The sequence below is a fragment of the Zingiber officinale genome, chromosome 8A (assembly GCF_018446385.1).
Source record: "Zingiber officinale cultivar Zhangliang chromosome 8A, Zo_v1.1, whole genome shotgun sequence".
Classification (NCBI taxonomy): Eukaryota; Viridiplantae; Streptophyta; class Magnoliopsida; order Zingiberales; family Zingiberaceae; genus Zingiber; species Zingiber officinale.
This window is the reverse complement of record NC_056000.1, coordinates 43497180-43509642: the sequence shown is the minus strand read 5'-3', so window position 1 is coordinate 43509642 and position 12463 is coordinate 43497180.

The following is a 12463-nucleotide window of genomic DNA, read 5'->3' as shown; positions in this document are numbered from 1 at the left end:
TTTTACCGTGGGCATGATTAGCAAATATCAATGTAACCCTGGACAAGGACATTGGACTGCTGTAAAACATATAATGAAGTACCTTAGAAGGACTAAAGATTATATGCTGGTTTACCAAGCAGATGATTTGCTCCCTATGGGTTACACGGATTCTGAATTCCAATCAGATAGGGACAATAGTAAGTCTACATCAGGCTATGTGTTTACTTTAGGAGGTGGAGCCATTACATGGAGGAGTGTTAAGCAGAAATGCGTTTCAGACTCAACTATGGAAGCTGAGTATGTGGAAGCCTCTGAGGCAGCTAAAGAAGCTGTATGACTTAGGAACTTCCTAATGGACTTAGATGTGATTTCTAGTTTACCCAAAATCATCACAATTTATTGTGATAATAGCGGTGCAGTAGCAAACTCGAAGGAACCACGAACCTATAAGGCGAGTAAACACATAGAGCGTAAGTACCACCTGATATGAGACATCGTAAAGCGAGGAGAAGTTGTTGTCGCCAAGATTGCATCAGCAGAAAACCTGGCAGATCCTTTCACGAAAGCCCTTCCGACGAAATCTTTTGATCGGCATGTAGAGGGGGTGGGAATCAGATGTATGACAACAGATATGGCAACTTAGCCTTTTAGTATAAGTGGGAGATTGTTAGAGTGTATACTAAAAGCCTAGCTTTTTGTAAACATTTATTTTTGAAATAAAGAATCACATTGGTCAAATGTCTACATTTATATGCTAAGTGTAGTTGTTCAATTAATTTATATTGTAGATAACATGATGTGTGGTGTTACACACAGAAGATCATGTTATCAGTTCCTTATAAATTATAAATAATAGCTCACGACTAAGATGGATAAGAACAAACCATTGGAATAGTCGTAGTGTAATTTGGTATTAGTTTATCTTGACTATAAAATTACACTAGTATACTCTGAGTGTATTGAGTAGGATCATTTAAGATAATTTCTTTTTATACCGAATGCATAAAATAACAAGACCTTTGTTATTATTGGAAACATTGTCAGCCACATCCAGAGGAAGGTGTCCACAGACATCCACTTCAAAGGTGAATAAACAAAACACTGAACAATAAAAGTGAAAATGAAATTAACTTAGTCCTGCAAAGCCTTTTTCAGGTTTTCTGATTCCAAAGGGATACCATTTCGCTGCTCACTTCAGTGCTGTGCACTTGGACCCCGAGCTGTTCGAAGATCCTCAGCGATTCGATCCATGGAGGTGGCTAATTGTGAGTGCTTTGCTAACTGTGTCTGTTCATTTGAGGTTGGTGGATTTGGACTGATACTGCATGTTGAGTCGTGTTGTGTGGTTTCAAGGGTCTTCTTGTGGGCTGAAGAGGAGGAGCAGCAGTGAGTTCATGCCGTTTGGTGGGGGAGCACGGCACTGCCCTGGGGCAGAGATTGCGAGGCTGGAGATCGCAGTCTTCCTGCACCACCTCGTCAGGAACTATGACTGGGCTGTGGCTGAACCTGACTGCCCCATGAAGGTGCCCTACGTTAACTTCTATAATGGTCTACCAATCAGAGTTCGTTGGGTGACTAATTGACGACATGAATGCCAATTCATGTGGTGGAAGCCTATGGAAGATAAATATGGTTTCTTAGGATACATGGAAGACATTGTATGCACTTAAATAATCCTATAAAGGTAAATATTGGCGCCCCAGTCAGGGTGCTGGTAATTCTTTTTTGTTTTTTTTTTAAATTTCTTTAGGGTGGGGTGGTATAGTAGTTAAGATATAGGATATTATTATATGAGATTTTAGAGTTAAAATTCGATACGTCCAATCATATCTTTCTCTATATTTTGACTATTTGTACTAATAGCTAGTAATTATCTATGATTTATCTCTTTTATATTAATATACGAACAAGATGACGAGATCATTAGGAGCGAACGAATTATCTTTTTCTAGATGATAAATATATTTTGAAAGATAGAACATGTTACAATGGTAAATGTATTTTGGGACTCCTTGTCGTGCATCAAGAATTTGACATATAAGGAGTGCTAGAAATTTACTTTGGATTTCAATCCATTGGGACTGCTGGATGTGAACTGTGATGTTATGTGATGGTCGATAAGAATTTTTTTAGGATTTTATGATTAGTTGGATTGTAAGATATCGAAATTAATTTACTACTCAAATAAAATTTTACAATTGAGATATAAATAAATATAATTTTATACCTTTGAATTTTTATTTTATCAATAATGTAAACTCTTGGACAAAGTTTATTCAGTTGCAAGTTATCCATACTTAATAAATAATGTAAATTCCGAATATTTTCTTGTTGCTTCTTAACGTATTTCTTTTTGGCACGTTGGTGTGAGATTGATAATTTGATATACCGAGATAGCGCCAGGACATAACGTAGGCAGTGGATACATAATATAATATTTCTCGCCTAATAGTTAGGGATCGTGATTTTTAAGAATTAACAATATAGAATTTAATTCATCATATATCTATTGTTAGGGTCAATTTATAGTAGAGAGGGGAGGGGAGAGGGGGTGAATAGTTCGTCGTGCTTCGGTTGCTTGCTTTGATGATGTTGTTGCAGCGGAAAAAACTCAAGCAACTCTCACAAAGCTAACACAAGGGATTTACTTGGTATCCACCTCAAGAAAAGATGACTAATCCAAGGATCCGACCCTCACACGTACATCCACTAAGAAACTCTCCTTTTCGGTAACTACCAGAGGTGAAGAAATCTCGTACAATCTCCTCACAACAAGATGCACTCAAACAAGAAAAAAAATGCACAAGTGTATAAATAAACCCCTTTTCTTACTGCTCTTGTTGATGTAGATCACATCTTGACTCTTGGAAGTGCACCAGCACTTATCCCCAAGAAGCTTCAAGAACTCGCGGAATGATCGTCGGAGAGAATTGTGTGTGTTGGGAAAAAAGTACTGCCGAGAAAAAGCTCGCCAATGACTATATACTTCGCGCTTCTAAGGTTCCCAATCAATTGCCACATCAAATCTGCGCCATCCCAACCGTCCATCGCTCGCTACCTACGCAACGGTCGCATCCCAATCGATTGGCTGATCGATCGAGGAGACTTGAATTGATCAACCGATCGATTCAATCTCCCTCGCGTTTACGCACGAGAAGCAAACCCCAATCGATTGGTTGATCGATTAGAAAGCATTCTGTTTGCACGATATAAGCTCCCAATTGATCGACTGATCGATTGGGCCAGCCTTCATTCGCTCACACGGCCAATCGATCGACTGATCGATTGGTTGATCAATTGGCCTCCCTTTGACTTGCATAAATCAAGTCTAGGATCCCCAATTCCAACATCCGATCAATCGTGACCTGTTGGAACTTCTTCACCAAGTGTCCGGTTAATCCTTTGACCCACTTGGACTTTTCCCTTTGTGCCAAGTGTCTAGTTAATCTTGACCCACTTGGACTTACCGTCTCGTGCCAAGTGTCCAGTCCTCCATGACCCACTTGGACTTCCACCAGATATCCGATCACCCTTGACCCATTTAGATTTCTTCGTGCTAAGTATCCAGTCAATGCCTTCTCGAATATGTGTTGTGCTTCAATGTCTTCTCGAGACAGCCTCATAAAAGGCATGGAAGGCGCCTCCAATGAGGCAAGTTCGATCCCGAACATCCCGGTGCTTATCCAAGACTTCAGCCAAACTTTATCCCGCGGAAGGCGCCTTCTATGAATAGTACAAAGGCGCCTTCCATCAAACTTAAATGTGCCTTCAGACACTGTTTATCCACAGACAATTTTCTTCTCTTAACTCTCTAAAATAATGTTAGTCTAAAATATGCTGCAAAACAAGTATAATAATACAGAGTAGTAATTAGCTCATGTCCTCCTAGGACTAGGAACTAGTCAAGATCTCAGTTTAGGGATCCCAAATGGACCTAAATTGGACCAACGCCTACTGTCTCTTCAATCGGGACGCGCCCTTACTTAGTCAATCTCCTCTAGTGATTTACCTTAACTTATCAGTTTGTCAGACATTCGGTTAGCCCGTTGATCTGTCTAGACTCTATACTAGCTATCCGGTCAGCCTGTTGACCTAGTTAGACTTCTTGCCAGATATCTGGTTAGCCCGTTGACCTATTTGGACTTCGTACCAACTATCCGGTCGGTCCGCCAACCTAGCTAGATTTCGTACTAGCTATCCGGTCAGTCCGTCGACCTAACTGAATTTTATACCAACTATCCGGTCAATCCGTCGACCTAACTAGATTTCCTGCACACTTAATCAAGTGGTTAGATCACCACAGAACCTAACTTAACTTACTTGTCATTCATCAAAACCTGGGTCAGACCGTTAGTACAAATCGCACCAACAAAAGGTGCGCCGAACGGACGACCATTCATTAACACTTCTAGGTTTTACAAGGCCAAAAGGGGAAATACAAAAAGAAGATAAGATGCACAAGAGCAAGCTCACTCGAGGTTGTCGAGTACGTCGTTGGGCAGGGACTCAGTCATCTTGTCTCGCCTGATGACCTGGCTCGTCAGGCTGGTCAGGATATAGCCACTGACCTTGAGTTGGTCGAGCGTCTCGTCGATGGTCAAGTTGAAAAGACGGAGTGCCTGATCGGTGACTTGGTCATTAAAGACGTCCGAGCTTAGGTAAGCCTTTTTCTGCACCTCAAACCGGCTGGACTCCGCGCTTTGGTAAACTTCTAGTGTCGATCGAGACACCTCTAAATCCGCCTTTAGAGTGGCCAGCTCAACATCTTTGGCATCGAGTCAGGCCTTCGCTGCAGACTGCTCGGCCAACCGAGCCTCCCACTCGGCATTCATGGAGGCCTCCACTTCCTTTAAGTTCTGAGCCAACACCCGAAACTCTTTGTTCTTGATTTCCAGAACTTCGATAGCCCAGAGCTTCCTGATATTCTCCAAGTGGATCTTCGGCTTGAAAGAGGTGGCCTGCTTGTTAAGTCGTGCTAGCTGCATTATTTGCTTGGCACTTTTGCCCCTTTCTATCTCTAGCAGCTCGAAACTCTTATTCAGATTGACCTTTAATTAGGCCATCTTAGCGCTCATATGTTCTACGTGCACCTGAGAGGCAACCAATTGGTCGCTTGAAGCATGTAGCTACTGGATTTTGTGCTCCAAATAGGCGAGCCTGTGGCACATGGCCAGGTTCTCTACCCAGAACTGTAGGAACAATAAAATGATAAGCGTCAAATGGATGAAAAGCAAATGCAAAAGCAATGCACTTACCCCAGTAGACATCTGGGTATGACTGTTGGTGAGCTCCCCTGGATAGATGATCGCTGCGCAGACCCGAGCATCGACCCATATCTATGTGAGCGGCCCTTGAATCCTTATCTGGTGCTCGGGGGTGAGGGATGTTGGGTCATCTGCACTGTGGTACTCGTCTATTGGCAAATGGACAATTGTCGTTATTTGCTTCTGGCTGCTTGGGCCAGAGGGGTCTGAAGTTACCCTACCCAAAGATCAGGACGCAGGAACTGAGCAGATGCAGGACACTTGGGCCGCTAGTAGAGATGGTGGCATAAAGGCGACCGGCGGCGTGCAAACAGTCCCCTGAGCAGCACGGACAGCGACGATGTCCGATAGGATGATATGGAGGAAGGGAGCTCTCTAACTCCCTGCTCGGGAGATGGAATAGAGGTCTCACCCCGCTCGGAGGAGGGTCGGGAGATGGCCAGTGTTGGGGTCTGCAAGGCAGAAGTCGCAGATCGGGAGGAACCTTCTGCCCGACATCTCTTGCGTTGTCGCAGGGGTTCACCGGAGGTAGCCGACTCTGGGGTGACCGCGATAGGAACCATCGACAGCTGTTCGGGCGGAAGGTCAGCAGTAGCTGCCGCTCCACTAGCTACCGTATGGTTGGCTCCACCTCCACTCCCTAGCACTTGTGTTCCCTCCTCGTCGCCGAGCGGATCCTTGTGGGAGCCGACTGGCTACAGGTCGCGACTCTCTAGCTCGGCCACAGTCGGACATTGATCTCTGCGTCCGCAAGCTTGCACTTGTCGGCCAGACACACTCGCAACATGATTCAAGTTGCACAAAAGGAGGAAAAATCAGTTAGATTCAAAGGTTGGGAAAAGAAAGAGCATACCTAGACTGGACAGAAGCTTCATTTGGATCGGACTCAAGTCGAACATATAGAGGATGCCCTCCAACAGTAACTTATGGATATGATACTTTTGACCGGCCAAGCTGGAGGCTGCATGGAGATAGTCTAATCGACTTTTGTACTTCTTGAGCTTTGGAGGGTTCAGCACTTCTAGTTGCCAGCTGGTCAGGAAATCTGGCCGCTTAGGAAAGCGAACGAAGAAGAAGTAGTCTCTGTAATGCTTATTAGAGGATGACATCTTATCAAAAAAGACTATGCCCACTCGGGCTTGGAAGAGAAAAGTCCCTGACTCGGGCAATTTCGGATAATAGAAATAATGGAAGAGCTGAGGAGTCAAAGGAATGTCGTGCAAACGGAACAGGACGATGACCCCGCACAACAGTCGAAAAGAGTTCGACACTAATTGATGAAGAGAAATGCATAAATATTTACAAACTATGGAAAAAAGGGTGAAATAAGAACCGCAGACCGGTGTTGAACTGGTGCCTAAAGAAGCATAAAAACCCCATCGGTGGTTCATGTGGTCGGTCAAACACGGAAGGAAGGCCGATTGTGTAAAAATTAAATATTTAGATTACTAAAAAAAAATCAATTCATAGCTATAACTGACTTGATCGATCCAAAACTACACTCAAAGGTTTAAGTGAGTTCGACACTCAAAGTGAGTTTGGGATCTCACGCTAATGATCTTAGGTTTATGATTTCTGCTTTTATTCAAGAGTTGGCCCATTATTTTCAGTTGTGGTTAACCCAGTTAATCCCTAATTCATACCACCTAATTTGCAAGTTCGTCATCATGTTCAAGGTGTATCACATTCCCCTTGGCCCTATTATCTTCTGTAACATTATAAGAGGATGGTACATCATCTATGACAATAATAGTGCTATAGATTTGCTTCTGAGAACCCTCACCTAGTGAGAGAGATAGGCAATTTTGACCAATTAGTTATAGTTTGTGACCTGTGAATCCGAACAAGGCGATCTCAGTATGTCTCAACTCATCTTAGTCAATTTGCATTTAATCAAAAGCTTCTTTGTATATCCCATTTATAGAGTTTCTCATGCCTATAAACACTCTAGCAACATTGTAGTTGGCTATGAGGGCATAGATCACGAAAGTATCATCATGTGAGATATCTACTTTATCTAAGTCATAGGGTCCCTCTCTAGAATTATGCCAATACTAACACTATAATTTTTTAACTTTCGCCTATGAGCCTTTCTTACTCGGTGGGAGTCATTATTAGTAGAGTCATATGAAATCATGCCAAAATCACCTGCTGGAGGAGCATCCCTTTGATTCTCTCAACAATGATCTTAGCAATCATCTTAGTGGTTCTCACAATAATTACCTCCTTGGTTATTCTGACGATTGCCACCCCCATCTACTAGTGATTTATCCAACGATTATCCTGATGCCCTGGTGATCAACATTGAGGAGACTTTGACTCCCTTTGGGAGGGTTGATTCCGTAGCCTTCCTAGTGAGGATACTTGGCGGGCGAACCCCTATCTTCGTCGAGTGGAGTTATCATATCCTAATGTGCCTCATCTATGACCTGATTGCCTCCTTGAGTGAGTCATCGATACTCCTAAGTGTCATGTGAATAGGATTGGTGCAATTCACAGAATAAACCGCCCCTTTAAGAGGCATTTGATTCGCTTCTTCTATGAAAGCGGGGGCCACCTTCATGGCCTACACTGGTCGTCCTTCCTAACGGATTGGGATATAACTGAGAGGTTGATTAAAGACCTTGTTCTTGACTGGGCATTTCCATCCGATCGTATAGACTCAGGGGCATTTCCTTTGCGGATCAGTTGAGCTTCCTCCACTTGAATATACTTTTCGGCTCGCTTCAATAGCTTCTGATAACTCACAGGAGGCTTTCTTATTAAGAATTTGAAGAAACCTCCATCTAACATGCCCTAACAAAATGCGTTGGTTAATATTTCTCAAGAGGTGGAATGAACTTTCCAGATTACTTGATCAAATCTTTGCAAATACTCTCACAGGGTCTCGTGAGACCCCTGCTCCATATTGAATAAGTTGAAAGATGCTTTCTGATATTTCTTGTAGCTGGTCAATTAATATAGGAATGCCGTTTTAAAATCAGCAAAAGAGTGAATAGAGGAACTAGTGAGCCTGTTGAACCATCATTGAGTGGATCTTGGAAAAGTAGTCAAGAAAACCCAACATTTAACACTATTTGGGTATTGATGTAGCATAGAATAATTCTTGAAGTGACACATTCAGGGTCTGATGATCCAATATACCCAGCTAATAGGGGTTTCTGAAAGTGTCGAGGTAATTTCTATTCATGTACTTCTTTAGAGAAAGACGTTCCTTGAATATTCATCTTGTCTAAGGCAAGAGCCTTTCCCTTGCAATCAAAAGGCAAGGTTTCCCCTACTTGCAATTCATGGGAGACGTTCCCCGGGAGTGCATTACCCTCGTTAACTGGGTTGTTGGTGGTGGAACTCTCATGAAAGGTGTGGGGTGAGAGGGGGGGGGGGGGGGCCCCTCTTGAGGGAACACTCTTCTTAAAGGAAGAAGGTCTCCTTTCTCTACTAGGGCTTATAACAGGGCACTACTACATAAATCCTTGTAACACTTTGAAAATCATTTCATTAACATCCTCTTGTGTTACAGACGCCGCTCCGCCATAACTTTGTTCTCCCTTGGAGTCACGATTATCAACAACCCTTCTAGTGTTAACCATCGCAACATCTTGGCTCAGTTTCCCACAAACGACACCAATTGTTCTGGCCAAAATACCATGGATGGTTAAACAACTAGTTAACCAACTTGCTTAGGTGCATGCGCTCCAGAGATTATAGATGAAGTAGCTGAAGAAAATCGGAACATACTCAAATGGGAGGTTAGATTGGTCGTGGGATGAGTCTCGTGACCACTCCAATGTTCAAGTTAGAATTTTCTTTAGATGATAAGAGTAAAACAAGAAAAAGTTGGAGAAAACTCAAACCTCCTTCAGATCCCCTTCTCCCACTCTTCGTGGTGCCTATATGACTTTTCTTGAGAGCATCTCCATGAGATGTCATAATTATGGAGACTTGGGAGAGGACCATATCCGGCAGCCATTGGTTCTCTTTCAATTTATTTGGTGCCACATGTCAATAGGGAGGTATCTAGGGGGTTATCCTTGACAACCTTGTAACTGCCTCGCTATTTCTTGATTGATATGTGTCCAGGAATATTACAACTACTTCCTGCAAGTGCATGCAGGGTGCAAACCTGCTTTAAGGATAGAGAAAGTGATGTTAACACTGAGTGACTTTGAGGAGAATGATGTATATAACTGTTGGTCCCGGTGCAATAGACAGGAGGGGGTGAATTACCTGAAATAACAAGAATACCCTTCTAAAAAACTTTCGACTTTGATTAATTAATACTTGCTAGTAAGATAGAAATAAATTTCATAAAAATTAAACGAGGCTACCGAATTTACTTGGTTTGCAACAAGGGAGGTTGCTAATTCTAGACAAATGACACGCATTGTCAGAACTCCTTCTTCGAGCAAATTCTCCGAGGTGAAGCCCCGTACAATGACTTACAGTTCAGAAAATGAAAATAGTAAACAAAAAATTCGAATACAAGTGTTGTGTTTAAATTGGGTGAACTAGAACTCTATTATAGTGCTTTGGTCAAGTTTATCTGTTGCTGACATGGCGGACTCCAGGCGCTTGGATGGTGATCCGAGCACCTCCATTGTGGTAATATCTATCTCCACGCAACATCTTCGCAATAATTGGAAGATAGAATTTTTCATGTCCGGGCGACTGGACCATTGCTGACGTGGACTCGAAGAGTGATCCACTACGACGAGGCGCTTGTTCGGCACCTTGGTGGTCCCGGCGCCCAGACCAGTCAGCTATCTGTTGACTGGTTTGGTGCCTTCTCCGGTTGTTGGCTTTATCTCCAGTAGCTTGGGTGATCCTCTGACCTTCCAGAGTTGAGCTCATCTGAACTCAACTCTAGACTTCTTCTCAAGCATTCTTCCACTTCTACTTCTCGCCCTTCGGAAGTGTCGCGTTTGTCCTTCTCGCTCCACCGGTATACTCTTTGACAGCTTTTCGTCCCTCGGATGCATCGAGCCGGTCGTCTCGATTCCCTTTGCCATCCTTCTCGTCTGCTTCCGCTCAACTTCTTGCATTCCTAAGTCTCTGCACACTTAGACGTAAAATATCAAATACGCAGAGTCTAACTTGACTTGGTTGATTATATCAAAATATCGAGGTACTTACAATAACTTCTTCAAAGGAGTGTATCGGTGACCAAGGCTAAGACAAAGTTGTTGCTCGAGGCCACGGGGTCAAACCAAGATAGCGTTCGAGACCAAGATGACTTTTGAGATTGAGTTGGCTTCCGAGGCCGAGGTGGTTTTTGAGACCGAGACGACTTCTGAGACCAAGATGGCTTCCAAGATGTCTTCTGAGACTGAGATAACTTTTGAAACTGAGATCCTGAGTAGGGAGTCTACGATCGAGTGAGAGAATCCAGGATTTGTTTTCTAGTCATACTTAATCTCTAGAGGGGAGCATGCTAAATCTCACTTGGGCTAAGTTGACTGTCTCAGTGAATAAGTTTGACCCATCTTGACTTTAACGGACAACTTAGCTTAGGTTTTGACTCGAATGCCACGTAGGTGTTGAACAGAGACCTCCGCATCACACCCTCTCTACTTCTAGCACATTGGAATCTAAATTTTTGTTGATTGTTAACTACTCTCATGAAGAAAAAAGATAAGTTTAAATTTACAAAAATTATAAAATTTTAAAGAATGAAATTTGTATAAAATTTCAAGTATAACCTTATATGTCCACACAGGTATCTTTGTTAGCCTAACCATAGATACAAATGATTCAAGATCTTCATCTTCGCTCGGCCTAGCCTTTGTTGCTTTGTAATATTTTTGGCTCTCGAGTTTTCTTTTGCTACATTGTGTATAATATCTATATATGCTTGTATTGAAGCAAAGTTTCGTGGATAGGGCGGATTAGCTTAGGTTTGCATTTACATGTGTTGTTTTCAGTTTAATTTGTCGTATGAGTGTCAGTCCCTTTGTCGATATGAGTCCCTTGTAAAACCATTTGATCCTGTCTGATGGCGTGAAATTGGAAAGTCAGGGAGATGGTAGTTCCGCTGACGGGATGAAGACCTCGCTCCTTTCTGCAAAACAAACCCAAAATCAGGAAAGAGGTCCTTGACGTTGGTCTTCCGACGCTCAAGTTAAGAATAGAAGAAGACGAGAAAGTGAAAGTACTAAGGACAGAGATTCAATTTGCCTTTCTTCATACTTGACATACTCTTTTATATCTTTCTGACCCTTCATCTTCCCTTGTTTAATGATATTAATTATTGACGGAAGACATATTTATCTTGACTTCTTCTCATTTAATGATAGAAAGAGTGTTTTCCTTTATTTTCTCTTTCCCTTATTAATTATCTGTCTTTTTCTCTTTTATTATTTTATCGGTTCATTTTATGTACAATGTCTACGCCATATCAGGAGTCGAACGGGTAGCCCGCTCGGCTCGATGTCCTGGCCCACTTAGCTTGCTCTCCTGTCGACCGAGTTGACAACACTGATTTACTAAGATGGCTGACCGGATAATGATTCTTCCGATCGACTGATGAACCGCTTCCCGCTCGGGTACACTCGAGCCTTACTTAAGCCCTGACGTTGGCCATTTTGATTTTGACCTTACACTGTCGTAATCATGCCAGGTAGACTCTTCTTTATCACCGCATCACCATTCTTGAGCAAGACGGGCATTATAACGATATATTGTTCATACATATTAAGACCATTTTTTTTCTCTCCCTCTTCTTGTTTATTTCTGTCAACACATTTTGATAAAGAAATTTAGAATGTTTTCTATGATTGATCTAAAAACTAAGATGCTTTTTGAAGGCTTCTCCAATTCTTGGAATCATCTAAGAAGCAAAATACTAATAATAAACTCTGCCTTATTGGCACGACTGGTCGATAGAAATACTCGCATATAAATGCCTCCTTAAGCAATTCAATCATTCACCAACATGTTCACAATGGAGGCACTACTTGTGCTCATTGCCGCATCAATTATTTTCCTCCTCGTCTTCCAAGCTTCTCGGAGAAACTCAAAACCAAAGCCCGGTAATATTCCACCCGGAGACATGGGTTGGCCTATCGTTGGAGAAACTCTCATGTTCTTGAAGCCTTCTTTGTCAACCACGGTCGGGGATTTCATGGAGCAACATATGGCAAGGTTTGTAGTAGCTTTGCTATTAATTTTTCGATCTTCGCTAGATTCTGAAGTGAATTCGGTTGTAGATTCGGGAAGAT